The 24835-nt window shown below is 41.5% G+C and overlaps 1 long non-coding RNA gene across 2 annotated transcripts; it reads left to right on the top strand.

The window, feature by feature from the left end:
- Window positions 1–3066: 3066 nt before the first annotated feature.
- Window positions 3067–22879, top strand: LOC127461056 (uncharacterized). Of its 2 annotated transcripts, XR_007899959.1 has the most exons (5): window positions 3067–3180; window positions 8472–8643; window positions 9175–9252; window positions 17781–17910; window positions 21104–22879. It is a non-coding gene; the product is annotated as an uncharacterized LOC127461056 (long non-coding RNA). The 2 variants fall into 2 exon arrangements; XR_007899958.1 differs by lacking the exons at window positions 3067–3180; window positions 8472–8643 and having other exon boundaries at window positions 8995–9252.
- Window positions 22880–24835: the final 1956 nt, after the last annotated feature.

The following is a 24835-nucleotide window of genomic DNA, read 5'->3' as shown; positions in this document are numbered from 1 at the left end:
GCGGGGAGCCGGGCCGGGGAGGGAGGGAAGGAGGGAGGGAAGGAGGGCAGGAGATGGGAGGAGGTGCCCGGGTGCTGCTGAGAGCCCGGCCGGGTGGCCACGAACTGCAGAATGAGCACCAAGGAACTTTCCCGCAGCCGCTTCCCGCGGCTGCCGCTCGCCCCGCCGGCTCCTGTGCGGGGGGAGAGGAGCTGGAGCTGCGCCTGCATTCCCGGGGCTGCCGGAGCGCGGCGGTGGGCGAAAAGGCTGGGCTTCACCTTGCCAAAAACGCCCGAAGGCGGCGCGGTTCCTTTCCCTCCCGACCTCCCAGGCTGTTCCCTCGCCTCCCTCCCCACAGGATTTCTCCCGGCCGTGCCCGAGAGGAGGGTTATTTCCCCCGAGGCAGTGCTTCCCACCCCTCGGTCCCCGCAGCCCGGCCCGGCGGCTGCAGCGGCCCCGGGACGGCCCCGGGCTCGGCGGGAGCCGCTCATTCCCGCTGGGCAAACCCCCTGGCTGCCCTCCCTTTCCCCCCTCCCTGACAGGGAACGCTTGCCAAGCCCAGGAGGGCCGCGGTCCACTCCTGAACACGGATTTTTTTTTTTCCGCTCCCTCCCTCCAAAAAGCCTTCAGCGCGCTTGCAAACTCAGCCGGGCGAGAGAGGCGGCTCGGCCCCCGCGGGCGAATGGATTTGGCGTCACAGGGTATCGCAGAAGGAATCGCTTCCAACATCCCTTCACCTGTGGCTGCGCCGCGCTGCAGCCCCAGAGCAAACCCGTGCCGGTGCCACCCCTGCTGCCAGGCAGGATTCCAGGGCTGAGAGTCTGGGACCGCAAAGAGAGAGAGAGAAAGGGAGGTGTCTTTAGAACAGCAAGTGGTTTCCGTACACATAGAAACAAACATACATTATGGATCAAAATACGAGGTTTTGGTTTAGAAGTGACTCTTCTTCCCTGGACAATCTTTGCACCCTTTTATGGCGCCTGAATTTGACAATGAGACAAAGCCTGTTACAGCCACAGACCTTTGACCCCATCACTTAAAATCAGGTTTTCCCTGGGTTCAAAGCCTACACCCTAATTACCTCCAACAAATCTCACGGGATTCTATAAAACAAAGATTTATAAACCTCGAGGGAGAAGGGGGAAGAGTTTTCCTCAAAAATCTTATCTTCTGAAAAAAATACAGGATTGTGGTGGTTATCTTCAAGAAATACAAGAATTCAGATTTATTTCCCTCCTTATGGAAGTCTCTGTATTTAATGGATGCAAAGTTCTGTCAGGTATAAAGTCTGTAGCCACTTCTCTAAAACCAAACAGAATTAAATAAGAATACGAACCCTCTTCTTTAATGTTGTAGAGAACTGTCTTGTAGGTTCCTACGGGAATCACGGAAGGCAACAGACCCAGAAATGAGATTGCAGGGGTTAAACAACATTGTCACCAGGTCAGGAAGGGATGTTAATGGCACATGGACGGAGGAAGCAAAATTCCCCTGGACAGTAAAAAGGTGTCTGGGGTAGCCTGGGAGCTGCACCAAAATAGAGGAGGTCTGTAACACCCGCTTTATGTAACATTTATATAACTTTTTTTTGCCAAAGAAGTGCTGCTGCCAAGGGGTATGGGAATGACTGACCCCTGGAATAAAGAAATGAAAAAAAACCTAATAAACATGCTTGTGAATAAACTGTCACAACATTTTTCATTCCTAGTATGGTCCTGAAAGTTAAAAAGTAAGGCAATAAAAGGTAGAATTTCTATAGAAGTATTTTAGCACTGGCTATTGTAAGCAAGCAGGTCTCCTGGACATTCTTTACTAAATTAACAAACATTTGAGGTGGAATAAAAGCTACCATATAAATAACCCATCTCTTGTTTATGCAAAATTGTATCCTACAACATTAATTTTTAAGCCAAAATTAATTCTTTTTTCTTTTTGTAGGCTATTTATATGAATAATTGTGGATATTGTAAAATAAGTTTCAGAAAGTAACACAAAGGCAGTTTGACCAAACTCCCAAACCTAAAAACCCCCCATGAATCATCCTCTCCCCCATCTGATATTGCCTTAAGCATGTTTATAACTTTGAGAATACCACAATGGGGGGTTATTCTTATTTTTCTCCTTTGATCCTCTAAGATCCCAAATACGGCCCTTGATCCTCCAGTCATATTTTTAAACTTTTCATTACAGCTCTGAGGATTAGAGACACATTAAAAAAACCAACAAAAAACCCCAAAACACAACCCACAACAAACAAACAAACAACAGAACAAAGCCAAAGTTCTCCTACAGCTGCTAGACTTCAGGAGCTTGACTCTTTGTAAAATCAAATGTTAATAAGACCCTGCTATAAAATAAAGGAATCACTAGTTGTTTCAGACATTAAGGCATTATGTTTTCATCCTTCTTTTTTTTAAATTATTTTTCATGGATAAATGCAGCCAGCATATGAACAAGCAACACTGTAACTACTTTTCATGAGAGTTAAAATTACTTTTTCCACGTTAAATCCTGTCAATTTGACTACCAACAACCATGTGTTCAGATGCATGTAAGCACCTAAATTACTAATTTCACAGACAAATGGGTACCAAAATACTTTTGAGAACATCACAGAATCACATGGTGGTTTGGGTTGGAAGAGACCTTAAAGATCCTCTGGTTTCCAACCTCCCTGCCATGGACTGGGACACCTTCCACTAGCCCAGGTTGCTCCAGGCCCCATACAATCCCACTTCCAGGGGTGAGACATCTACAGTTATTGCCCTAAGTGCTCAAAGGGTTCATGCACCCTCAGGGGGGAAAGCAGAGCAGCATTTCAGACATTTGCCTCTCCCTAACACCACCCCAGTGCTCCCCCTTGCCGGAACTCGGCCATACCTGTAACTCAGCAGAAGTAGCACGTGCATTTTGGGCTACACCCTGTCACAGGACTTGCCCTAGTTAATCCTTAAATACAGGTTGAGTCAATTTTTCCATAATAAATTTCCAGAGTACATTCCTAAGTTTATAAAACAGCCATAACACTTTGCTTTGAGCCCTGGTTGTATCGATTATAGTTGCTGTAAGGAAAATAATATGTCACCAGCAAACTTTTGTGCTGGGATTTCACATGCAATATATAGAGATTTCTTTAAAGACTTTAAGTGAAAAAGTGTGTCTAATAGCAGTGGCACATGGAGAGAACTATGTGAGCTGACGGTGAGTTTTAAATCTTTATTAAACCCAACATTTTTTACTTTAAAGTTTGTTGTTAGTAATATTGTCAAGCACTCATATATTGTATTAGAGAAAAAAAAACTATCTGTGAAAATATTTATTATTCCTTCTCCTCAGATGACATATAATTATCTTACTGCGAGCATTTAATGTAGATTTTTCACATATGCAATCTATAAGTATTTTGCAGGTTCAAAAACATGTAGAAGTGCCATTTTGGGGGACTAATTTTTCAACTATAAATAATGCCTATATTCTATACCAGGATAAATACTGGAATTTCTCAGATCACATTATTTCTTATGTATGGGTATTTCTTATGTACATATTGTTATTTGGGACTCTCGAACCTTTTTAGAATGTTTCCAGAATTTAAAGACAAATCCTCGAAAATAAAGACATTTTGAAATCTGGATGCCCAAGAGCTTGTCTGGCTGTTACTGGTATCCAGTATCCCAGTATCTACTATGCTTCATCACAGCTATTTTTTTCTTTGTTTTTTTCTTATGCTGGTCTTTTTCCATGTTGGTCTCTGTGCTTCCTCCTCTGCCTGTCCCTTTCTGCTCAGGTTTCACCTCTTGTTCTCATCCTTCCAATTTTGTTCTCCATCTTTTGTCTGTTCTCCAGTTTGCTGCTCAGTTCCTTGAACATGCATGAAGTCGATTGCTGTCGGTTTCTGTTCAGTACATTTATTAGATTGAATTCGACCCTGCTGCATAGAGCTCCTTAATTTAATTATCAGCACAATGTAATTAACCTGATGCAGTATTGGGATGCAGCAGTCCCTGCACAAGCCTTCTGCAGAGGCCCCAGAGAGGACACAGCCCCAACATCTGTCTGCCCACACTCACCTGCTACCTGCTGACACTGAGCACAGTGCAGGGAGCAGACTTCAAGTCAAGTAGAATATAGACTCAACATGAGGAAATACCTGTGGACAGCTAAATTGCATTGTTTGCAGCAAAACTGCAATTAAAATGGTCCTCTGTGGGGAAATTTGCAGGAGAAATTGCAGGTCTGCCAGGAAAGCGCAAGTGGCTGAAGTAAGGTGAGATAATGAGGTTAATGAGAGGATCCTCTGGTCCCCAGAAGGTCTCCAGGAACGTGACAGCAGCAAAGAGTGACAAATGTTTATGCTGAAAAGAGACAGGTTGTGTGGTCTGGCAGCTGTGCTTCCTCTCCAGGCTGTCAGACGCTTCTGGTACCTGCGTGGTTACTGAAATAGGTTCTCTGGTCACCTGAAGCCCAGCAGCACACTGTGCCCTGCAGCTCTCTCCCTCCTGCTCACTGTGCTGGCCACTACAGAGCTGCTGCAGCTGCTTCATCCACTGAGCCACAGAGATGTCCTCTCATCTGGACCACAACACAGAGGAGAGGAAGTGAGAGAGAAGCACTTTCATAGGAACTTTCTAGGCTGTTTCTCTGATTTAATCTGACTGATAATTTCTCTCTGAACAGCCAAAGGCAGGGATGGCTTTTTGGGTTTACTTTCCTGAAAAGTGTCTCCTCTGCAGGACTTGTGCATCTTGACAATTGATCCTGGCTATCAAAAAGTTTCAGAAGTGTTCATTTGAAATGAGTAGGCCCACAGAACAGATTAATTTCATATGTAGAAGGCCATGGTATGGGCACTGAGGCAAGGATTGGCAGGAGGCTCCCCATTTTACCAGCTGCAATGCCTGTCTCAGTATCTCCCACCTTCATAGCTCCACAGCCACAATCCCCACATGATTGCCCACATACTCCAAGGTACTGACCCCAACAAGGACAGATGCAGGCACAGGAAATCAGATGGTGTGACGTGAACCCCGTTGTGTGGTTCACATTAGTGCCTGCACTGTTCTGTAGACTGTGCAGACAGGTAAGTTCTGTTTCTCGTTTGTATCACTGTATTGTAAGAGTAAAACAAGAAGAATACTCTGTCATCTCTGCTAGAAGTTGTCTGTGAGACCTGACTAGGTGCAAACATGAAAAATACATTTTCCTTTTTGAACCACAATAGCTTGATAAAAGACCTTGAGGCTGATTTTTCAAGGTTCACACAACCTCTCTTGGTTCTGAGAGCCAGGAGAGCCTTCCAGTGATCAAAGCATCTTCTGGGACATTATTTTTTTATATTGGTTTCTATATACAAAAAAAATTCCATTAACTGAAGTGATGCTGTTGAGCCTCAAGTTTTTTTAGTACTTAAGAGTTATAGAAGAAATGAACAAAGCCCTTTTAAAGTATCTAATTTCCTCCTTACTGATACAGAAAAATTTCTTTTGTGTTTTCTACTGATTGTGAGTCAGAATTTCTGGCTGTTAGCCAGACACAATACTTAGTGCTTTTGATTTGCATATATAGGCCTACAAGTTAGACAGATAACCTCAATCAAAATTTAATATAGCAGATTATATTCAAAACCAGTGGCAAGATATTCATTTCCCATATAGAACGATTCTTGTCAGTTGTGCAAATTAACACAGAGAAGTACAAATAGAATTCAAGAGGAGCCTGCTTTTCATTTTTTTTCCCCCTCAATATGCATAATGCAGTACACCAGCTAAAAGAGCATTTAAAGGAGGCAGAGGCATAGTTCTACCAGATATGTGTGGGCATAAGGACAAAAAGTGTTTTCAGTAGTAAAAGTCTGAAATTACTTCCATGTTCTTCCCAGTGAACTGGGAAGGAATTCAGAAAGCTGAAGAATTACAAACACACTTTCTGTGAGTCTACTCTCTGCAGTAATTTCAGCATTTATTCCTTGGAATAGAATGTGTTGGGCCTCAGACAGGGCAGGGGGCAGGAACAACACTTTCCTTCTGGAGCAAAGGGGGTGAGACTGCCCCAAAACATCAGCTGGTTACTGTTTGGTGGTGCAGATGTAAAAAGAGGTGAGATGTCCAAAAGCAATCACAAGCACCCAATTCCAGGATGGTCTGTAAGATCTCAAAGAAAATAGTTTTTGCATGTTTATCTTCAAATTTGTTACGCTGCAAAGTACTGGTGTCAAGGTGTCCCAGAACACTCCGGTAGCAGTGTTCCTCCACTTGACCTCCAGCCAAAGCCAGGGGCTAGACATGGTTTAGGGAAAGCAAAACTGCACCTACCAAGTGTATTTCCTGCATAAAACAATCCAAACATGTTCTGTCACATGGTATTAATGAATAACAGCAGAGCCCCAGAAAACACATTATGTGTGAAGAATCAATGAGAAGGTGATCCCTTATGGATGAGGCAGAGGAGTGAATAAAATAGGAAGAAAGAGCAGCATGATATGAAACCTCACCTGCACCATGGTTTCCGAAGGATCAGAAATGCACACTGAGATCTGGCTTGGCCACACAGCTTGGCAGGACCTGTGGATACCCCAAAATGTGTGCAACAAGATCCAATCATCAGAAAAGCAGAAGTGAAGGGTAACTTGGTTTTCATAAAAAAATTGTATTTCTCGTGTACTACGAGCACAGTATTTCCAAATTAGTCTTGTTTGCAACAATGCCAACACATTCTTTAACCCTTGCTGTCTGTTCTGTCTAACTGAGTTGCTGTAGGGTTTGTTTTTATGCTTCTCCATATTGTGTGATGAGCACAGGGAAGCCTGATGAGCAGGTGTTTAGTGTGCATCGATGCAGATCCATGGCAGCACCTCCCCAGGATAAAATGCTGGAAGGGTTGCTCAGAACCAGTGCTGTCATCACCAGAAAACCAGAGGGTCAGGGCATGGGCCTGAGCACTGTCCTGTGACTGTCCACGTTGTTAAACTGCTCACAGTTCCTGCAGAGCTTTGGCTCAGCCTGACTACAACTCTCCAAGACACTGCCAAGATATGGTTCAGGAATTAACATCAGTAAGGGATCATTGCCAGTAGGAAGCTTGTACATGGGTGTTCTGTCTCAGAGGTAAGAGTTTTACCACAAGCCTTGCTGTACCACTTGGCCTCAGGGCCAGAAAGCCATCTGAGATCTGCCTCCTAGACCTGTGCCAAGAGGATGGAAATGTTAGATCCTGGCTTCCCTCCATGCCTGGGCTCTCTAAACAAAACCAAAGTTGTTCCTCAGTCTTTTCAAGGCATGCCAGCAGACCACCTCCATAGCAAGAGACCAACACAATGTCCCACTAAACTACTCCTGTTTTCAGTAGAAAATGAGCTGTACAAGGAGGAATCCTCAGAAGTACAATGATGGAGGTACCAAGGCTTGTGATTATTAGCAAATCATTCTGACACTTGAGTGGTGACAGGTATATCCAGGTAAAGACTCCAGATTGCACATTACCACAGCAATGATGGAATTCCAAAGTATGTATTTGTAACACAGCAAGTGCAGATTTAATACATTTGATTTATCAACTCTGTCAGATTCTAAGGCCAGGAGAATAGCTTTGAATCTGAGCAACAGTGTTAGAAAATGGTGAAAGTGACAGTAAGGAAAGATTTACAATAACATAATTTCATGCCGGGAAGAAATTTTGTTTTGGAATATCTCAAAATCACTCTATCATTTTCCTTAAGAAGAGGGTCTAAAATCTTATCAGAACAGTTTTAGAAGCAACAAATATCTAGAGGTTACCCTAGAACACAAAGGTGCTCCCCACACTGAATCCAAAAAGGTCCCAACAGATGCTAGCTAGTGTGATTCAGTGTAGCTTCACCGAGTTTATTATTTTTTCCTAATTAAAGTTTTGATTATGCCTTATTATGCAAAGTACCTGGACTTCATAGCTTTCAGTGAAAAACTACAAGTTAATGTTAGAGAGACATAAAAGCTCAGTAGATACATTTAGGGTAAAAAGCGATTAGGGTAAAAAGGAATGGCTCAAGGAGAACTTCCAGTTGTTGAAGATCGAAGACAAAACAAACAAACAAAATTGGTCATGTTCTGTTACTGATGAAGAGGTTATAGTTGTAATATTCCTAGGTAGGCATGAATTAGCATATGAAAGGCACAAAGTAGGTAACATGAATCCTCAGAGTTATGTTGGTCATGCAATCAGAGTATTTTCTACCGAATGTTCCCATAAAAAGAAAAGAAAGAGTTCTTGCCTTTATAACTAGTAACTGATAGGTCCCCATTTTGGGCCAACTTAATTACTTTCAACAGAAAGCAGTCAGCCTTCCCAGCTCTCTCAGTACTCAGCATTGTGGGGAGAGCACAGAGAGCAACAGTCTTGAATTTATGTTATTTGAAGTCAAATTGACTTCCCCATTTGTGCTCTTTACTCCTTATTCGACAGTCAGTTTAGAGAGACAAACAAACAGAAGAAACCAGCAGGAATATCTCTTGTTTCAGTGAATGAGGACACAGGCAGAAGCTCACCACAAAATGCTGGGGAAGTGGAGCATCAATACAGTGCAATTGCCTGCTGGAATCATGAAACACGGGATACAAAAGGTCTGCTTGGAAAGAACAGATGTCAAGGTCATATCCACTTCCACCGACTAAGGAAGTCACACTTCCAAAGGTAAGCAACAGGGTCAGGTGCTGAAGAGAAAATTGGTTAAGAATTAATGCAGAGAGCTCTTCCAGCTGGAATATGTGACAAACAGCTGTCAACCAGACTGAAAACAGCAGCTTCTTAGGGAAAAATAAATGTGAAAGAGCACATAAAGACTAATAATAAAGTCCTAAAATGCCCTGGGAGGTCCCCAGCTGCAGACTAAGAGCAAACCTGGGAAAGGGGAATGTTCCTGAGCCATAATTTAGAGACAAAGATCATCAGGTGTTTATGTAGCATGAGAACTGGTGGAAAGTTGAATGGCTGATCCCCTTGGCACCACTAACACAGGACACTTGCACGGGGTGACACTGGACTGAGGCCAAGCAAAGGGCCACGTCTCCTCCTCTCCCAGTGCCCTTCCCTGTTCACAGAGCAGCAAGATCAGGCAGTGCCTCACATCATGAATGACTAAAATCCTGCCACAAAGCAGAGCTCCTAGTGTGAGGAAGTGCTACTGCTGTATGACAGGGCACTAAAATCAGGAGTCATTTGTAGGAGAGGCACAGAACCTACATACTGGAGGAGCATGAAGAGCAGGGGGAAGATTGAGACAAGATTAAAGTCCTGTATCAGGTGAGAGGCAAATGACTTTTCCATCTCTTTCTGCAGGCACCTCTGCAAGCTTCACAGGTGACAGGAAGTGTATAATCTTGAACTTACGGTCTTTTTAAATACAAATTTATTTTCTTTTATTTTCTGGTATACATAGAAATGTGTGTGGGAAATGTGGAGGCTCACTAGTCCGAGTTAAATATGTTCATTATGCCCCAGCATTAGTGGTGCACACAAGACACATTTCCACTGGGAGACGACCATGAGGTGAGGGGTCCCAAGAGTCTTGGTGCTTCATTCCAGTGTGTCCTGGTGAGCTGCTTTGGGATCACAGCATTTTGGGTGAAAGGAGGGAGAGAGCAGGCAGCCTTCTGTCAAATTTCTTCCTGCCCATCAACGCTATTCCTGATGGCACATTTTTTTATTGCACAGTAGTAAGGTCTTCTGAGAATTGTTTTATTACCTGAACTGATAGTAGAATTATAGTTATTAAGAACTATCATAACTATGAATATCTAAACTGATATTTAATATCTAGAAGTTTATCGTGACAAGTATTTTGTGTCTGGGAACTTCTGATCATAACTGTAACACATTTGTATTTTGACTGCATACAACACAAGAGTAATTAAATAATGTATAACTAATTAAGAACCTAGGAGAACCATCCGTATGTAAAACCCACCATAAACACATAATTTTATATTATATTAAAGACAGAGAATTGCTGATATGCAGACATAAACATATGTGGCATATGTATCTCAAAGCAGTCTCAAGAATTCCATACAGAATTGGCCTCCAGGAAACTATATTTTCTGTTGAGGAAAAAGTGTTGATAGTTTTTGCTGGAAGCAGGCCATTAATTACAAAAGTTGAGGCTAATCCTGCAATCTTATCTTAACGGAAGTTTTGTTTTTATCAGGACTTGAGGATCCATATTAAACAAATACTATCCCACTGCCAAAATAAAATGCAAAGTACTTGGTACAATGTGGTTGATTGAATGAAATAGTCAGATGCCACTCAGGAACTTGAAACTCAGAATTTACTTTTTGATGTTTGGATGAAAAAATAATGCTATTCTTCAAATCTGTAAGGTTTGCTGTCATTCAGCTCAGCAGCAAGACTTCCACTCCTGGGAGTGGAAACTCAGACATTTTATTTTAAGCTTTTGGGAGATGAACTTTTCCCGCTCATCTCTTCAGAGTCTGACAGTAATCCCTTAGCAAAAGGCTTAGTCCTGCCAGAACACTGATGTCCCATGAAATCAGGGCAAGTTGAAGAAAAATATTTTTAGCACATTCTGCTCATTAGCACTAAAAGAGAAGCTGAGGAAATCCCAATACACAAACAAGTACATATCAAAGGTCAAACAAATATTTATCACCGAATGACACAAAAAATTGCAGCTTCAATGGCAGAGTTGAGTGAACGATACCATTTTCTTATCTGTAAAAAATTCTGTCTCTCATTAATTCTTTTCACAGTAAAACTGTTTCATTACTTATCCTTTGTATAAGCACTTAGTAGCAAAGGTGATCCTGGGTGGTATATGCTGGTTTTCTCTTTAATATCTACTATGAGAGATCAGATATTTCAATTGTAAAAGCAAAATGAAAACAGACCTCCAAAACTGAACAATTGCTCTAAGCAAATAAAAAGCTTTTGGTATCAAAGCATCACTGGGCAGGAAGAAACAGGTATTTTCTCCTTGAAGAAAACTGGAGACCACTGGAATTACAGATTTATAAGTTCTTTCAAAAAGCATCAACCTGACTCTGATAGTGTTCTCTGCTCCAGCTCAAATTTATTAAGTTGAAATCTAAAACTGATATGAGAACAAACATTAAAAAAACCAGGCATGTAAACATACAGAATTGGAAGAAGTTTCTTTGGAAGAGCAAGTAAGTTCTGGAATGGATTTTCAATAAGAAACAGGGGCAAAAAAGACAATAGCAATATATTCATGAAAGGGATTATATTCAATATGATAACAGGGTATTAACAGGTGAATGGAATATGTTCCCACCTAGAATGTGGGAATTAGACCCAATAAGGAATGACTACCAAAAAATAAGTGTTCATTCACAGCTGGATATCACAGCTGAGTCTGCCCTACCATTACATTGTTCAAATACAACCCCCAGCCTATCTCTTAGTCAGAGAAAAAAAATGTAACCCTAAAATTTTGGTGCTCTCAGGTTACAAAGCAGGTACTGAAAGCACCAGAGATTAGCTCATCTTTCAAGCTCATTTTGAGTTATAAACTGAATTAAAAAATTTACTCATTTGGGTGAAAGACCATTATTCCCTTAAAACAACGTGGATAGAAGTTAACTATTCAAACGCTCCAAGTCCTCATGTTTTCCCAGAATATATGCTAATATATGTCCTTGTCCAGAGGGAAAGGTGAGTTCTCCCAAAAATCACTGAGAAGAGATAAGAGTGATTTATTTTAGTCTTAGTCCTACAGGCTGTGAACGTAGTTCTGAACATTGTGAGACTCTTTCAGAGGTCCTGGCATCTCCCAGAAGTACCATGAAGCCAAAGAAGCTGTGGCACCTCCATGACCATAGCAACTCAAAATGATTCTCAACCACATACCAATTGGACTGGAAAAGGGAAGGCTTTGGGGTGACCTAATTTCATCCTTGCAGTACCTGAAGGGAACCTACAAGAAAGATGAAGAGTGATTATTTACAAGGGCATGTAATGACAGGACAGGGGGGAATGGGCTCAAAGTGAAAGAGAGTAGGTTTAGATTAGATATTAAGAAAAAAATCCTTCACTGTGCGGGTGGTAAGACAGTGGCACAGATTTCCCAGAGAAATTGTGGATGCCCCATCCCTGGAAGTGTGTAAGACCAGGCTGGATGGAGCTCTGCGCAACTAGGTCTAGTGGAAGGTGTCACTGCCCATGGCAGAGAGGTTGGAATTGGATGATCTTTAAGATCTCCTCCAGCCGAGGCTATTCAATGATTCTATGAGGATTCTGTGAAAGATTAGTGTAGTGAAAATGTTTTAGGGACGAAATAGTCCTGTGGTATGAAATCTCTGGAAGTGAAATACTTCTAGGGCACAAAGCAATTCTGGTTGGAGGAAAAGGAGTACAGTCAGTGAGTAACAAAAGACTGCACACAAGTTAAGGAAGGCAAATGAGGGTGGAGGCCAAATCAGTTCTCAGCTGCCACGTGACAGTTCCAGGCTACATCCCCTCTGTCACTACAACTGACACAGCAGTGCCTTGTTCTTTGTCCCCACAAGTGACCACAAGTCACTGAGACCTTCTCCACCAAGTCAAATGTCACCTATAAGCTTCAGTGTCAGAGTGGTTTGCAGACACAGTTGTGCAAATGCTGAGCACCTCGTGGAGCCCTCAGAAACTTCCTGAAATCAGATGCTGAACTTGTCTCTTGTAACACAAAACCACAAACCAGTCATTTCATGTGCCTTTATCACATTAGATCTTCAGCTTTTTTTTTTTTTTCAGTCTTGCAATGAGCCAAAATAAACCTATTTTTCGTGCACTACCATTAACCTATAAAATCTACTTTCTATCTTTTGTTGGAAGAGCTTTGGAGCCCTTGGTGATAAACACTGATAATCATTGCTCAACATTTTAAAATGTGCCCATTTAAACTTGGTATGAATATTCTGCAGATTTTTTTTAGTGTCCCTCCAAAGTGTTTGCATGCTTTCTGCAAAGAAAATAAATAGAACAAATAGTATGGCACCACAAGTTGGTCAATTATTAGCTTTTGCATACCCAGATCACAGCCTTTCTTTACAAGGGCACGTGTTAATATATAATAGAAATGTATTCCAGTTCTGTTTTAATTGATTTTTCAGACACACAGTGCAATCTTATAAGGTCAGCTGGAAAGCAAGTTGGCCAAAGACAGGCCTTTCTGAAAAATGAGCCACTACCCACACATCATGAGAAATAAAACTGGAGATAGACATATGAAAATGATTTTTTATTTTGTAGTAGTCTCACTCAAGTCTGGACAAATTGTCCATAATGGTCTTAAAATGTGACTTGAATATTTCTCAGAGGAGAGAGATGTAATAAATGTCATGAGCCAGATTTACAGCCCACTTCTTCAAGCTGTTGGTGCCAACCACAGCTGTGACTGTCCCTGTGAAGATGCAATTGTTATTTAATATACAGTTATCATTTTGGGAATGTAGAAATGGTAAGTGGGGAAACTGCTAGCCAGTTTAATATGATTTTGTGCATAGGAAATGTGGTGGCAGGGAATCCAAAATGATCAGGGTAAGTACACACAGCAGTCAAAATTTTTGTGACTACATTCAGAGACAGATCTAGGAAAATGTGAGAAAGAAATGTTTTATTCTGAGACAGATTAAGGCAAGTCAGAGTTTTATGAAACAAAATATTCCTAACATATGGTCATGGATAAAAATGACCAGAGGAAAAAATAGGCAGAAAATTAGAAAACAGTGGCCAGAAAACAGCAAACTGACTCATGCAGCCTGAAGAGAGAGACTGAGCCAGGGAACCAGAGACCAAGAAGCAGTCAGGACTCACCTGGCTCACTGGGGGACCTTTGATAAGATAAAGAAAATTGTATCAGAACAGTCCATCCAGTTCAGCCTGAACTTTGGACTGTTGTATCAGACAGGGGCAGTTTTAATGCAAGGACTGTGTTAGAGCTCTTCACACCCTGCTGAGACCATGTTTATTCTGTACCAAGTTCAAAATCTTACACAGGTAAAAACACCTGAAAAAAAAAGGTTACACCAGAGGTGTAAAGATATGAGGACTGTACATTCCTTTACACAACCCTGCCCACAAAGCCAAAGAACACTTGAGTGGTATGTTTAATATATCTGGTGGCTAAACTCTCCCATCTCTGTGCTAAGCAAAAAAAAGGAAAAAGGCCCTTGAGACTAAGAGTTCCTGAAACTGTCTTTCCAGAAACCCCAATTCCCAGTTTTGCCATCCATTTATCTTCAAGAATTGCAATAAATTGCTAAAAATGAGCTAATTTCAGATGCATTTTCAAATGGAATTATAATAATAATTTATTATTTATGAATTGCACATTATACATTTATAAGTTACAATTTGCAAAATTTAGCACCCTGTCTGAAGGGACCTGTAAGAGGGGAAAAAAAGTCAAACAACCAAAACCAAAACCATTTCAAAACTGAAACTAAGAATGTGTTCTAATCAACTGTACAACAGAAAAATGAGGCATTTCATAGATAGTAGACTACATTTTACAGAGATAATGACCTTATTTCCTTCATTAACATGAGTCAGAGTGCCATATCATTAGAGATAATAAGGGAAAGTGTTACCAGGGGTAGGTGACAAGACAATCTACTTCAGGCTGTCCAGCTGTTCCAGGAGACTCAGAGTAACTTCTTTACCACTAGAAAGATGGGGCTCTCAAGTTTTCTAGGTGAACCAAGTCTGACACAGACAGCAGAAACTATTCAATGTGTCAGCCTCTTACTGGATGAGATGTCAGAGCAGCTGTGGGAGGGCTTTATTGACAAACATAAACTTAGTGCCCCATCTTGTACGTTTCTGTAATATTTTCCATTATAGAAAATCTTGTGGGTTTAAGTGTCACAGAATCACAGAATATGCTGAGCTGGAAGGGACCCACAAGGATCATCAAGTCCAACTCCTGGCCCTGCACAGGACCATCCCCAAGAGTCACACCATGTGTCTGAGAGAATTGTCCAAATGCTTCTTGAACTCTGTCAGGTTTGGTGCTGTGATCACTTCCTGGGGAGCCTGTTCCAATGCCCACCCACCCTTTGGGAGGAGAACCTTTTTCTAATACCCAACCTAAACCTCCCCTGAGACAACTGCAGGCCATTCCCTTGGGTCCTGTCACTGGTCTTATCCCTAAATATTCTCTAGAGGTAAAGCAAATTCTGCAGAGGTGACAGGTGACATGCAGCACTCCTTTCACCATTGTGGATCTATTCCTTGGTGGGCAAATGGCAAACTCCTGGAATATTTACTGCACACCAATTGTAGGACTTGCTCAAGTCATAAAGCAGATCTACCACTGAGTTGCAAGGTCCAAGGCACAGGCAGACAGCACAAGTTCCTGGGGTGAAAAGCAACACTTGCTCAGCAAGTTTCAGTCCAAGTCTCCTTGGCAAGCAGTGAAGTAATGGAGGGGTTAGAGACTGAAGGTCACCACTACAATGGCAGTTTTTAAGATGACAATCTAATTTACATCTCAGCTTATACTGGTGAGATTATCTAAAGTTATATATCTCATTTAGTGCATCAGTGAGATGTTGGTTGATCTAATCAGATCCAGAAACTTGACAGGAAAACCAAAAAGAGTTTGGAACTGTCTGGGTGAATCCAGGGCAGAAGCCTGAATGCAGCAAACACTTTTCTGTTTACATTGTCTTGGGCTTTAAAGTGTGTTCACCCCCAGTTTGGGATGCGTCCAAATGCATTATGAGTTTGTTTTGCATTTTGTTGCATCAGAAAAAACCTATATGTAAACCTGGAAACCTGAGACCTGAGTTTCTTTTAGCTGTATGGACTTTAACCAGGCCATACAACACATGCACACATGCTATTAAAGTTTCTGTCTCTCAACAGCTGTGAGGAAAACCTCAAGGATTTGATCAATACAGACAGGCAGGTGTGCAAGGAACCTGGAATAAGAATTCAGAGACCTCTATATTAGCTTAAATGCCTCCTAATGGCAATCTGAAGGCCAACATTATTAAATTAGTTAATAATTAACTTCTTATTATGCTTATCAATTTTATTTTTTGCTCATTACTGTTTGCATAAGAAAACAAAGATAGGTCAAGACTTACACAGAAATGCATTCCTTGGTATCCCAAATTGGGTGCTGTATCTGCTGTTGTGCCACATTTTCTGTCTTTCAGTCAAGAAGAACCCAAACTAGCAAAATAACTGGCATCTTCCCTGGCAGTTTTCTTACAAGCAGTTAGAGGGTGGCCACTCCAAATCATTTAAGACCCACCTTTCGAGAGTATGGTGTGCTCACAGTTTTTACTGAAATAAATGGGAACTACAGCAGGTCAAGTTATATCTCCTTACCCCCTTTCTCCAGCATGGACCCAATCCCACATAGTTCAGTCACCATCACTGACATTAGTGGTCTGAGACAAGAACAAAGAAGGCAACAGACTCTTCCCATGTGGGAATTTTGCCCAAGAGAAATCTCACAGGGGTTAAGCCCTGTGCTACTGTTTCTCATTTGTAAATCAGGATTTATAAGCCTTCCCTATTTCAAAGGGTTGTGGAATGATAGAGGGTTTAACACAGATATACTGCAGTAATAATATAATAAGCTACATATCCATGAAACATTCTCTGGGAGCCTAACTGAATCAGATAAAAATATTTTAAAAAGCCATAGATGGAATAACAAAGCTGTCTTTTCCTTCTGTTCTGAGGCAGCTTTGGCAGGAAGAGATATACTGCAGTGAGCACACAATAATTTTTCTGTTTTCAGATGTGAAAGAGAGTAAGAACTGTGGCATTATAAAAGGATGATCTGAGAAAGCCCATGTCGTGTGGTTTACACAAATATCACTGACCTCACAGTGTCTCCTGGCTTTGTTCAGGCTGTCTCTCGAACAGCTTGTAGGACATCCATGATCTGCAAACAGATAAACATTCAATTCTAGGTGAACACTTTGGTCTATGGAGAAACCCACTGAAGTCAGCAGAGTTCCCTGTGTACACAAAACCATGGTAATTGTGGTCAGCTACAGCATTAGACTCTTGGGTCCTGACTTTCAGAACTGCTCAGCACATTATACTGCTCCAAGAGCACCCTGTAACAGCTGGGACAGGCAGTGAGGTAATTTTAAAATCAGGTCCTTAGAACCATACTGGACTTAACCTTCTGGCCTAAACTTTGCATGACAGGGCAGTGTGTGAGCATTGCTCTAAGGGGATTCCTCTCTTCTGTCTGCTTTTGCCAACAGTGTTGGCCAGTGAAGACTGCTGTGCAAAGAAAAAAATATCCCAGTTTATCCTCTCACTTCTAAGCCCTCATCCCTAGAACACACAGATTTAAAGGAACCTTTTGTGCAATACACAAAATAAAACAGCTGGCTGCCCACAAGGCCTCACCCAAGACAAAACAGTAACAGTCCTTCAGTTAATCTATCTTCCTGGCTCAACCAGACGCCAAGGAATCCAGAGCCTCCCAGACTTCTGGGAAGCAAGGAAATATCATAAAATGCCACAGGTCAAAACATCTGACGCTTCTTTGCTGTCCCTGGTCCAGAGCTGTTGGGGAACTGCTAGTTCTTAGGCTGAAGGCTACTGCTGATACACTGGGGGCAGGATGCTGTCGCTGCTGGGATTGTGCCGTTCCTCTACACGGCAAAAATGAAATCACCTCCCAGCTTGCATTCCATGAAAGGCCAGGTAGCCAAAATTGTCCCTTTGTGAAAAAGGGTGGGGGAATAAAAAAAAGCAAACAGGAATGTGTGTGTCCTTGGTCAAGGTTCTTTCATTTTTTTTTCTTTATTTTTTTTTTTCCTCCCACTTAGGTAAATATTTTGGTGTGTTGGAAGCGAAGAAATAGCCTTGGGCTAATACCTGCAGATTAAAATGTGAAGTTGATCACTATCAAAAATACTTTGTGACCTAAAATGAAGCTCTGAGTAATCATCACAATAGGTAATAAGGAAATTGAAGAATTAAACCATAGTCATAGAATGGTTTGGGTTGGAACGGACCTTTAAAGTTCATCTAGTCCAACCCCCCAGCAATGAGCAGGACATATTCCTCTAGACCAGGTTGCTCAGAGCCCCAGCCAACCTGACCTTGAATGTTTCCAGGGATGGGGCATCCATCACCTCTCTGGGCAACCTCTGCCAGTGTTTCACCCCTGTCACAGTAAAAAATTTCTTCCTTATAACTGGTCTAATTCACCATCACAGTGACTTTGTCAGACAGAGTACCCAAAATTTAAGTTCCACTTTAACAGCTTAAATAGTTTTTACTTTGCATGATCTGGCTTTCATCACAGGGATGGATCTGACTGTTACACAACATGATCTGATGGCAGGGTACCAGCAATGCTCTCCACATTTCTCTGTTGTGAGTAGCAACAACTCTTGCCATTTCAGTCCCATGTTTTGGTTATTTATATGGATCTCTATTATTAGAAAATTAGAAAATCTCACAAATTTACTTCCCATCACTCCTTATCTCCATTTCCTGTAAGTCAAGAACATCATCTTATTCCCACTGAAGAGCTGAGGACTGGAGGCACAGTGAGAAGTGAGTTGTATGTGACAGTCGATGGTCTAAGAAGGAACTGAGCATATATCTACAGAAATCTTGGTTGCAAGCCAAACCAGATGACCATATTTGAACCAAATCAAACTGAATTAAATAAAAGCTTTCTGCAGCACTCAGATGTTATTTATGCCTTGAAACAGCATATCTGTTTCCCAGATCTTCCTGTCCAATTATTTAAAGGCTTGGTCCAGCAGAGATAACATACAGAATCTGACTGTCAAAAGATCTGCTGCCAGCTGCAGTCACCTGCAGGGACTGGGAAGAAAGACATGACTGATGATAGCATCAAGACTTTGGCTGAGACTGTTCAGCTTCATAAAGCTGTCATTGTTTGAAAAGTGATGTCTGTTCCTTCTGCATCATGAGGGAACCAGCAGTGATCCATCCCTTGGATTCTACCCAAGGAAAGGCCAAAGAGAAACGTGAAAAACAAAGGAAACGAGCACACGGCTGTTGGCTGACTCTGCCCCCAACCACAACCCACACGAGCTCAGTTTGTTGTTTTGGCAGGACAGGCGGCACTGGATAAGCAAGAAGAGCTGAAACTGGCAGAACAGTCAGAAAAGTATTTGGAGCTGTTTATGTATGAATGATTGCAGGGTGGGAAGGGCAGACATCTTCTCTTTGGATAGATCAGGTAAAGCCCTGGGGGCAGCACTGAAAACAGAGCCCTTTGCAATAAGATGAGTAACATGATCCTGGACTGCTTTCGCTCTTCCCTCTGTGCAGACTCCAAGTTACAGTCGAGCTTTGCCTTGGAGTCCTATTGAATGCTGCATTCACAGGCATTTGTTAAATCCTGCTATAGCCCAGAGGATGCCCTACCACTTTAATCCTCTATTAACAACTGCAGGTTTTCAGAGTTGTAGCCAAGGTTTGTGTGCTGATTCTCAATCTCAAGAATTATACTTGGAATACTTATATGCTGTATTTACCTCCCTCTGATTTCATTACAGTAGTGATAATTGGCACTTCCATGCTACCTTCTAAAAAGGAGGGACAGCAGCAGAGGTGTGACAGCACCAGCTATGCTTAATTGCATTCAAATTCAGAGTAGCAGGCAGGGAACCAGTGTAAATGTAATGCCTGTTTTGCAGAGCTAATAACCTGAGAAACTGCTACTATTTGAATTGTTCAGCATTGCCTGGATTGTGGGGATTATTCCTTTTGTAAACACAGCCGCTGCGGGGCAGCAAGACACAAGCATTCCATGCCCCCAGAGGCTGAGGTGTGCTGTGCCTCCCCCCGGGTCCCGGTGAGGCTGTAAGTGTTGTTACCCTCCGCCTGCAGGCGAGCGGGGACGATGCAAAGGTTAACACCCTTTGCTGCAAGCACATTTCCCAGGTCAGGGTGACTTGGTGACTCGGGGATCCATTACAGGTTTTGAAGGTGATGTTGAGATAAGGCAGCACCAAAACTGCTCTGCGTAGTTTGCGTGTCTATTCCGAGAGAAGCTGTCAACAGCTCAGAGCTTGAGGATGTTTGAACTTCGCTCGCACGCGGTGCCAAATTATATGTTCTCAGGAGGCTCACGCCTACATGCAAACAGACAAGTTGCTATTTGCTTTTGCCATTTTCCCAGAGGAAATGGTGGTGCCAGACAAGTGTGAGCAGACCAACCTCATATAGAGTGTCTGGCTGTGTGGTTTTGTAGCTCTGGAAGTAGAAATGACGGGCACTCCCACTACACTTCGGTAATTGCCCAGGGACACACAAGGGTGATTCTAATCATCGAGAGCATGAGATGCCCCTTCCCAGATCATCTCCAGACTCAGACTCACAAGAACTTTCCAAATTTGAACCAAGGTTTTCATAGAATTTCTCACTGCTCTTCATTGCCTTGGATTCCTGGAGCACTTGCACTGAGCTGAAGAGGGGAGATTGTAACTGATACGAGCTTGATAATGGAGACATAACTACTGGAGCTCATAACCATGACTTGGAGATATAAGATAACTATAACAATACAGAAGCTACTTTTTCCAAAGTTTGGATTCTTGCCACCAAAATGAGGACAAGCAGACCATTAAAACTGGTTTGGGTAAAAGACAGAAAGTTCTATCTACCTGCTTGCTCGAAACAGCAAATCAGATGTTATAGTCACTGCTGAGGATGAATTTTGAGCCAGATCTCTGACATTAAGTACTACCATCTCTGTGTGTTCTGTGACAGCCTTTCTCATCTTCCATTAATCATTTGACAGATCAAGATTTTCTGACTTTAAATATAGTCAATAATGAATAAAAGTTTTATTTACTGTAAGTTGGTTACTGAGCAAGAAAACAATCAGTTTTAGTTCTCAGCTTATCTTTGTAATAAATAATGTAAGAATTTTCTACACCTTTTTTGCCCTCTAAACATAATTCACAAGAAATAAAACCTTTAGTTTGATCAAAATTTGCATTTCTTGATAGTTTTCCACATGAATTATCTTACCATGTCAAACAAGCAGAAGAAATAGATTCACTTAGTGAGCCTAGATAAGAGGGGGAACAAAAGAAGAAGAAAAAAATAACCCCAAACCTCGCAATAATTGAAATTGTCTGTTTTGATTTTCTTTCCGTAGGTGCCAAGATACGAGAAGTCGGCATTGAAAAGATATCTTTAGATAAGTCTCATCCATTATTAAGTTAAATCAGTGCTACAGACTACACCATAAAGAGATATGGCTTTAAGTGTATGAGTTCAGATGTCAGAAACAGCCCAGACATGACAGAATAGAGCTCCCTGCAGGTTAATGGGTCCTCTTTCTTGGCAAGGTGAAGACACAACCTGAGACAGTAAAGAAGCTACTTGCCTCCTCAGTCAGAGCACCATGACTTTCTAATAGGAAATTAAAAATACTGTTAATATCTGAATTATTTTTTCCTTTATCTTCTTTCTCTATGGGGCATTATGGGATAGAGAGAACTAAAGTTTTGTGTTTGGGCTTTGTTTTGGTCACTTTGAGGTGGTAAATATTTTTTTAACGTAAGTGCACACTCATATAAAACACTTGGAAAGAAAATTTTTGAAGATTTAGCTATAAAGTATTGCTTTTCTTCTGCAGTCAGTAAATTCCTCACACAGATGGGAAAAGGTTCCTTTGTTTGTTTCTTTTTGACTAGTATAGAAAGTAGCAAAGCGTAACTTCCCAGCACTCTAATCACTAAATTGTACATCGAAACGCGAGGTGCAGTGAACTTCTGCCAGCCCCAAAAGTGGTAATAAAGCTGACTGGGAGATACAGTTACCCAAGTGTGTTCAGGCCACTCAACAAACTGCTTCCCCAGAGCACAGTTGTGGGGACCCACCTAGTGAACGCATGAAGAATTGCACCCATCCAGAACATCAAAGAAAGGGAACGTTGAGCCAAGGAGACAAATAATTGAACAATATAATTTAGACTCTTCCAAGTGGTGAAACATGTGGCAAGACAAGAGAGACCACAAATTCCGGCCAACCTACAGTCACCATCTGGTACTGCTTTGTAATTTTCAGATAACTTGGTTCCAAAATCTGGTACAGCAGAAGTTGCATTTAGGAGAATGGAGAATATATTTTGGTTTAACTCAAATTGGTGCAGTGCCAGAAGACATATTTGGGACTATCACTCAGTGTTACCAGCCTGAGCACTAACAAACCCAGGAGCTGGTCTTTGTAAAATAAGAATGGCTTTGTTAAAAAATACTACAAAACATTTCCCTTTGTTCTTTCTTCATTTATTTTTATTTTTAAATTGACTCTTGTAGGATGAACTGTCAAATCTTTAAGGCTTTATTCCTCTGATCACAAGGGCTGGAGGCTTTCACTGCAATGAAAGCTGAAATTTTAACCTTATTTCTTTTGGCAACAAAGGCTGTAAGAACACCACTAGGATTGTTTGATTTACAACAAATTTTTATGTAATGAAGGGCTGAAATGAAATTTTGTTACAACCAATATCGATCTGTTCACCATGGTGTTCAAAGGGATTTTGGCCTCATTTCCTCATTTGCCTGTCCTCACCTAAGCCACAAAACTTTCACGAGTAAAGAATCTCCAAAATATGAAGGCATTAAAATCAGATACCTGACTAAACCACTGGTATTTTCTCTTAATGATACAGTATTATATATTCTTTTTTCCCTCCAGGAACAGAAAAAAGGGGTGAGATTTAGTATTCATTTAGCATTGAAAATATCTTATGATACTCTTATTTTTCTGCTTGAATGAAGCAGCAAACATCTTCTGCTTTGCCTCCTGAAGATCCTCCAAAAAAAGGTTGGAGGATCAGTTACAAAGAGATATGTTTTAGTGCAGGAACTCCCCCCAGAATCTTAGAATCACTTTATTTTGATTCTGCTCTTTATACATATTTAGATTCCCATGGCTTATGTGACTTTATTTCCAGAAAAGTCCTGGATAACTAACACCACAGGACAACTTCCTAGCACACAGTACTGCCACTTAGGTTTGGAGAAGAGCCATCCCTACCAGTTTAGAGGCAAGAACAGAATTCTAGTTTATCTCTCCTACTCCAAGTTTTCTTTTTTTATTTTTTGACAAGACTATTCCAAGAAAATTCTGACTCTTCTAAATCCTCCTCTTGCCAACCAGCCTAATCTCAGACCTTGAAAATATTTTATTTCCACTTCTTTCTCTTATCTTATTCAAGATACTACTACTATTACTCACTAGCATTTCTCTAACAAGTGATACTTTACATAAAGTTCTACTTGAACTCTAGGGCTCCTGTAAAAGTGTGTCCTAGTAGTCATTGCACTACTGGGGACACAGGGACTCTCCTCAGGGCTCTGGGTTACACAGAAACATCAAGGCACACAGGCCATACCTGCTTTCTACCTGCACAACCACTGCTGTCCCTGAAAGCCAGGGGAGCAGGAATTACTGTCAGGTTCTTTGGAGCAGTGATTTTTGACCCCAGCAGTAGGAACAGAAAGTTTTGCTCTCTAAGGCCCTCCCTCTTTGGCTCAGCCCCTTCTATTCCTCCCTTCCCTTTGCTGAAATAGTTCCTTTTCTCCTGTGCCCTTCCCCTGCTTCCTCCTCTTCTCAGCAGCCCCAAACAAGCAGAAGTTGCTGTAGGAAGAAGAGAGGGTATATTGTTGTTTGTGGTGATAGGAATTGAGACACAAGGCTGCAGGGGCAGGTTTGGGGCCCCATAACCCTCACAGCGCTATGAGAGAGACATCTGGGTGAAGAAGGACACTCCTCTCTCTGTGGCTCTCCAAAGCCTCTCCAAGCCTCCCTTCCATCTATAGCATCCATAAAATGCTGCTGACCCCTTCCCCAGCTGGATCACCATACAGCACCCTCTAATTCCTGCTTCTGAAAATGTTACCTAAAACTGAGGAGCTTACAGCTAATTCTGCTTATTGCACATGGTAGGTAGATCCTAAATGGTATTGCTACCAATCCCTCTCCTGCAGCTTTGTGTCCTTATGTAGTTTCCATTTACCTTTTACACTTTCTTATCCTCTCTTAATGCTTTAGGTGTTTTATCCTGGTGTTTTAACCTGCCCTGCCCATGTACAATGTCTCAACACAGATAAACAGCCAAAGTTTTTAACACCAGGGGGCATCTCATAACTTGAACAGAATTCCTTGCTATTAACATGCTATTTATTCCCTTGAACAGCACAATGTCTATTCAGGCCACATTTCAGCAGTATTTATCTTCCAATGTCACCATTTTCCTTAGGCACTATACTTCTTTCAGAGCTTGACATCTTCAGATAGTGAGATAATGGTTTCCCCCAGTCATTCATTTAATTTAATAGGCCTCAAAATTACCTTAAGCTTTTTAATCCTATAGATTTTTTTTTCTCTTGCTAAAATAAGGAATAAAGTAACTGCACAGCTCTTGGGTTCTGTATAGACCAACCAGAATGCTTACTTTCTAATTTGTTTTCATCATTTATACACTTCCAAAACTTGCATTTTAGAAACACTGCTTTTGGTAGCCTACTCCCCCACATTTCTCTGGTAAACCACAAGTTAGTGATGCAACAGAGTACACTGCTGATGGGGATTTTTTTTGTTTTGTTTTGCTTTGGATTTGCCTGGGAATCCTAAGAGAGGTCAGGCTTGTAGTGATACTTAGTTGTCCACAAGTGCTTCTAATCCAAACAAATTAAATATGTTGTGGGGGTAAGAATTTTATCAACATACTGTATATAACAAATGAAGACATCAAGCAGTAAAATTGGATTTATGGAGAGAGCACCTTGAGGGACAGTCACATCTCCTAATTCTTGTCCTCTTAGCTATAAGAATATAATTTCCTCTTCAGTTCCTTTCATATGCATAAGGTAGGAAA

This window comes from Manacus candei, unplaced genomic scaffold (genome assembly GCF_025592945.1).
Source record: "Manacus candei isolate 608988 ecotype Guabito, Panama unplaced genomic scaffold, ASM2559294v1 h1tg000094l, whole genome shotgun sequence".
In the NCBI taxonomy this organism is placed as follows: Eukaryota; Metazoa; Chordata; class Aves; order Passeriformes; family Pipridae; genus Manacus; species Manacus candei.
This window is presented reverse-complemented; position numbering and strand designations above follow the sequence as displayed.